Below are 6,094 nucleotides of genomic sequence, written 5' to 3' on the forward strand. Positions count from 1 at the left end.
CAGCCTTGTCCCCAAGTTTATCCTCGAAAGTGAATGGAAAGTGGTGGTGGCGATGGGGGGGACGAATTGTACAGTGGATCCCCGGAGGACGCGGACGGGTGGCAAATACATGCCGAGTTTCGAGTTACAAATGAAGCGGGCCAAAACGCTGGCAATTTTAATTACTTACATTTCACTTTTGTCAAGCGAACGGCAGCCGGTCAAGTGCGCCCCCTCGCAATGCGCCCCTGCCTGAGCCACGCCCCCGCCCCCGCCCCACGAGCCGGCTCCCAAACGTGCTATAAACCGGTGCACGCACCCCGCCCATGCCCCCGCCAATCGGAATCCTCCAAAGACGGTCGAGCCTTACGGATGCACTGGCAGAAATCGGAGGGCAGTGTAACTCATTCGAAAAGTAAGTACAAGTACAATCCCCTTTCATATAATATACTTATTATATATATTATAATAGTAATATCATTTTAAAATATTATATTATAATATTATTTAATATACGAGTAATACATAGTAATAATATAATATGTATAATATTTATTTTATTATATTATTCAACTTATTAAACTTTGTTTAAGAACTTAAAAATGATTATATAATATTTTAAACATTAATTTAAAGCAAATCAAATTTACTTTGAAATTATTAGTTTTATAAAGTCGTGTAATATTTGAGCTATTATTTATTTTCGTACTGAACTATTTTTTTTAAGAAACTTAAAAATTTTGATATGGTATTATATTATAAATATAATATATATTATATGTTAATCTAAGATAAATCGAACTTTGGATGAAATTATAAGTATTATACATTATTATCGTATGCTAATTAAATTATTTTTTATTTCGGCATAATCGTAAATATTTAGGATACTATATTAATATAAAATAAATTCTTTATAAATACCCCCAATTTATTCGCAGTGCCTTCACAATTCATCGAGTCGCAGTCGCATTCACAGGCAGCTGCTTTTTAACTAATTACCGCTGCGCCATTCACCTTGAGCCGCCCGTCATCCCCAAACACCCAAAACCGTATTTACCACCTCTCATTTATTTGCCTACTCTTTTTCAGATACTTTTATTCCAGGGGATGTCATGCACTTAAAACTCAGGTGTCTAAGGTATATAAATCACTGGAAAATAAGTATTCTCTAGCTCGGTAAAATCATTTTTGACTAAAATTATATTTCTTACATTATTATACAAGATATGCAACTTTTTATATTTTTCTACAGTTTTATTGGTTATAAAATCTAAAATAAATTTTTCTAGGGTATTTAGTCTTTGGTTTTTCAGTTTCAAGTGCTGGCCCCCACTTTTTTTGGCGCAAATAATTTAGACAGCGAAAGTAATCGGCAACGAGTTGGTTTAGAGGCTCGGACAGATGGACAGGCGGTGGAAATTTAAATGAACTTGGGGAAAATAAAAACCCACTCGTACGTGAGGGCAATGGACGGGACCAAAATTCCCCAACACCGCTTTTCGTCCCCCCAATTTTCGCGAACGAAACTCTAAGACTTCGGCGGGAGAGGGGGTAAAAATGGGGAGGCCACCATTTCCACCAACATCTGTTGCCAATGACCCCCAGGAATCGAAGAAGTCGCTTTTCACCCGGCCTTATTAAGACCATTTTCCAATTAACTGCTGCAAGGGGTGGGAATTCGTCTGGGCGGTAAGAAATACTTCTTGGGTTACAGGTTAGGGAATGAAAAGCAAAGCGATAAGTTGTCATTCTAAAGGTATTCCAAAAATATAAGCACGTACATAATTATATATATTATATTTCAAAAATATTTCTATGCCTTTAGATATACAAGTATGATTTTAAAATTGTAGCTTATTTAAAATCGTATATTAAAATAATTTTTTTAATATTGAATAAAATATATAGAGGTATTTTTCATTAAATTCACTGATGGTTTTCAGTAGCAGCTACTCAGGATTGCATTATTTTCGAGCTTGGCTTTCCATCTCAAAACTGTGACTTCACCGTGACTGCTTAACCTTTGGCTTATTTACTGCTGGCCCCCATTCGGCGGAACTTCTTTTTTGTCACCCCCTGCGAACTATCCCTTTGAACGATAATTACATGTCGTCTTAGGCGCGCCAAGGGGGTGGGAAAATGGGGAATGCCATGGGCGGAGGGGGGCGGCGCAATTGAGCAGGGGGCCGCGAGGGGGGGGTGGCTTGACTGGCAAAGTGTTAGTTACATTCTGGCCCAGCACGTAATTTGCTGATTTTGAATTTCGCCCGGCGACGGCGGCAAATGAAATGCTCCTCATTCTGCATTTTAATGCGCCCCAGACTGACAGCCAGGGGCGGGGGCTGGCCGGCAGGCAGGGGGCTGGGGGTTGGGGGTCTCTGATCCCTTTCGCTTTGCATTTTGTTATATTTTTATTTCACTTTATTTCGCCTCGTTTTTTCGCAGGGCTGAAAACTATTTGTTGCCGCCGCTGCTGTCAACTCCAGGGGCGGGGCCATCGGGGGGACTTTGAGTCAGCATCCCCCCCCCCCCTTTTTTTGGCTGGAACATATTTGCACTGTCTGGCAATTTTTAAGCAATTTCAGCATGACTTGGGTGGGACATTTTCCCCCTGGAAATGCTGCATCCTGTTTAAATGTTTTCCCTTTCCACGGCATCTTTTTACGGGCGGGCGAAAAAAGGGAAAATGGGTCTGGAGCGGGGGGAGCCGGAGGGTGCAGTGCAGGTCGCGTCGTTGAAATTAAAAATAAATTTCACAGTAAACACACATAAAAAGAGACGCTGGCATTGGCCCCTGTACGGAGCGGTGGGGATTAGACCGGGGCAAAGCCAATCGCTGGGGCTACCCTTGAAAATTTGCATTTTATTTCCTTTAAAAATATTTATGATTCTTAAAGATCTTTAAAATCCTTTCTAAATTGTATAAAACTTCTTTGATATTATTTCTTTTGCAAACTTATAAAATAAAAGGCTGTAAACCTTGGTCAAAAATATTTTAAAGTATTAAAAAGGATGTTACTCAATTTTTTTAGTCTACTAACAGAGGGCTAGAATTACGTAAAATCCAAGGAAAAATCATTTAAACATTTTTTTTTTTCACAGATAAAACTATATACCCTGATTTTCCACGTCACTCATCCCGAAAAAAAGGAGGCACACAACACGGGAATTTCCAGGGGAACACGGCGCAGTGCAAAAAATACAAATAAAAACGGCCGGACGTTCAAAAATAGTTCCAGTTCGAGGAGTCTGTGAGAGGCCCGGGGGAAGGACGACGCTTCGGGAGATTGGCGGTGTCTTTCTGCCCTTGAAGCCCAGAATCCCAGAATCCCGGAGAATCAGGAACGGAGGAGCGTGCCAAAGTACAGCTGTCCGGGAGATGGAAATGGGAGTGGGGATGAGGATGCGGGACTCGGGATATGGACTTTGGATCGGAGTTGGGGGACTTGTAACTTACACGTCTGAGTGCTTATATTTAGCTGCCTGGCAACAATGGCGGAACATCCAAATGGGGATGGCCCTGGGCGTCTGCATCTGCAGTTGCCATGGCCAGTTTTCCCCCAGCTTTGCTTTTCCGCCGCTTTTCCCCACCTTAATGAGCAGCCAAAACTGTCAACTTAAAACAGGGTGATTTGATTCCCTGCCATGGAAATTGATTCTGTCTTCGGAGGGAAATCTTAGGAAATTCCGGCTAAAAATAGTCTAACAGGAAAATGGGGATGTAAAAGCATGGGGAAATTTTTGGACCACAAATTAGCTGAAACAAATTTTTCTAGGGTTAAAAAACTCTCTTCCAGATAAGGAGCCAACTTAAATATTTAAGGAAATTTACGATTTTAATTCGTAATGCAGTGCTTCGATCTATGAAATTTCAGATAAAAAACCCTATCGCTGCTGGAATTTATGGGATCTCGCCGTGATCTTTCTTATCGAAGAAGCCCTTTTGTTATTGTTCGCTGGGGGTGTTTATAAACAATTTTCTACCAGCCCAGTCGAGTGGAGGAAATGGCCTACCCTAACTATCCAGTGTTCCATCTTTATCTGTCGGTTTTGTGTAAATTTAGAGCGTAATGCATTGATATTCCCATACGGCGGCTATAAATTACACGACAATTACTTGGGGAACCGTAGAAAATCAGCGCTGCTCGGAGAATCTCCCCTCGGAAAAGTGAAGAAAGTAGGCGCGAGAGAGAGCTGAAGAAGTAAGCGGAAAATTGGAAGAGAGCCGACACTTCATCACCCCCTCTCCACCACTCCAGCACTCCCCCACTCCGCGCGAGTTTTCCGATTTTCCGGCGGTGCCTCCCTCACACGCGTAGTTTAAATTGCGTTCGCAGCAATCGTGCCATAAATTTCCAGCCGAAACTTGTTTATTTTGGTCTTCGCATGTCTCCAGTGCCCAAATCTTCCCATCCAGCAGTCCATCTTCATCGCAGCTATCTTTGTATCTCGGCGTCTCTGCATCCCGTGGATCGCGCTGCCTGTGTATCGATTCAATTATGGGGATTTGTAGAATCAGCCCATCAGGCAGTCGCTTGATTAACAAGTCGCACCTAGCAAATGGCTCCCACAAGGCCAGCATTCCAGCTAGTCTGGGCTTCATAGAGATTCTGGTCTTCAAAATTAAAATAATAGAAATATCTAAAAGAAGTTATATCTAAAGCCAATTTAGTTCTTCAGAGAAAGTAGTTCAAAATATTTGTAATTCTACTTTAATTGGCTACTAAAACGGGGTAAATTGGAGTCTTAAAAACGTTATGCATCCTAAAAATACTGCTTGAGTCATATTTTGATCTTTAATTATAATGTATTTCTTTCACCCCGAATTCCCTACTTTCTAGCGACTCTTCCGTTTCGGTTTGGTTCCCATGGGTCTCCCGCCGTTTTGTCAAATCAAAGTTTTAGACTTTTACCCAAATTGCTGGCCAAACGCTGGAGCGGACCATATGTCGCTCCTCACAGCCCTTTTGGCATGCCACAGGCCGAAGAAAGACTGCGCAGATTTCTGCCAAAGCCGGAAGAATTGCGGGTGCGAAGAAAGAGGCGAGATGGCGAACAGCTGCTGTCCCGACAGCATTGACCTCTCGACGGCCAATTCCCCGACTTCATCTCAATCTGCAGCTCTTAGGGTCTTATATTTTATTTAATCTATCCCTTTTTTTTTTTATCTTCTGCGGCAACAGTTGGTGGTCCACACTTTCGGCGGAAGGTGGCGCTGCTAACAGCAAATCAGGGGGCAATTAGGTGAGGCCGAGAGGCAGATGGCCAACAAGAGGAACTCGAGCCGGCGATATCCCCGAAATTGCTTGCACAGAAAAAAAATTAAAACCAACCAATATAATAGAAATTTTAAAACTTTACTATACCGTAAAAATAAGTTACATTCTTAACACTCTTTTGGCAGTTTTGTCAATTTCTTATCAGCGTAGAAAAAAATATAATAATTTATTTCTTTATAATATTTGATCATTTTTCCCCACTTTATTATGTATCTACTTTCATCGTTAAAAAATGAAAGATAACAAAACAAATGTGCTGTTAAATAAAAAATAATAATTTTCGTACATGTATTTATTGAAAATAATTTATATTAGGTTTTAAAAAAAAATTACTAAAAATTTTAGTTGCATTTTGATTTTAGCATTTTTTTTCTTAAAAATTAAATTTTTAAATATATATAAAAAATTTATAATATATAAATATTGCTCAAATTAATTCAGTAATCTTCTATTTTTACTGTTCCAAAACCATTAATTTTTTCAAAATAAATATGATAAAAATAACATATCTATTTAAATGAAGTTAAGGATTGAAAATAAAGCGAACAGAGGTTGCATCGAACCTCGCTGTTAGCCCTGTTGCTCGCTGTTAACCCCCGAAAGGCCTTGCGACGGTGCGAACATGTTGCGTCGCACAGTGGGGCGAAAAAAACTCAGGCCTGCCTTGAACCAGTAAAGAGCTATGGCGACCAATTTCTCATTATATAATATTATAAACAATACAAGTTAAAAGAAAAATCAATATGTGATATTTTTTATTAAGTGCCATCTTCCTAGCCTTTATATTTTCTCAGATCTCTGCGTTTATACGGACGGACAGACAAACGGACAGA

This window comes from Drosophila biarmipes, chromosome X, assembly GCF_025231255.1.
Source record: "Drosophila biarmipes strain raj3 chromosome X, RU_DBia_V1.1, whole genome shotgun sequence".
Taxonomy (NCBI): domain Eukaryota; kingdom Metazoa; phylum Arthropoda; class Insecta; order Diptera; family Drosophilidae; genus Drosophila; species Drosophila biarmipes.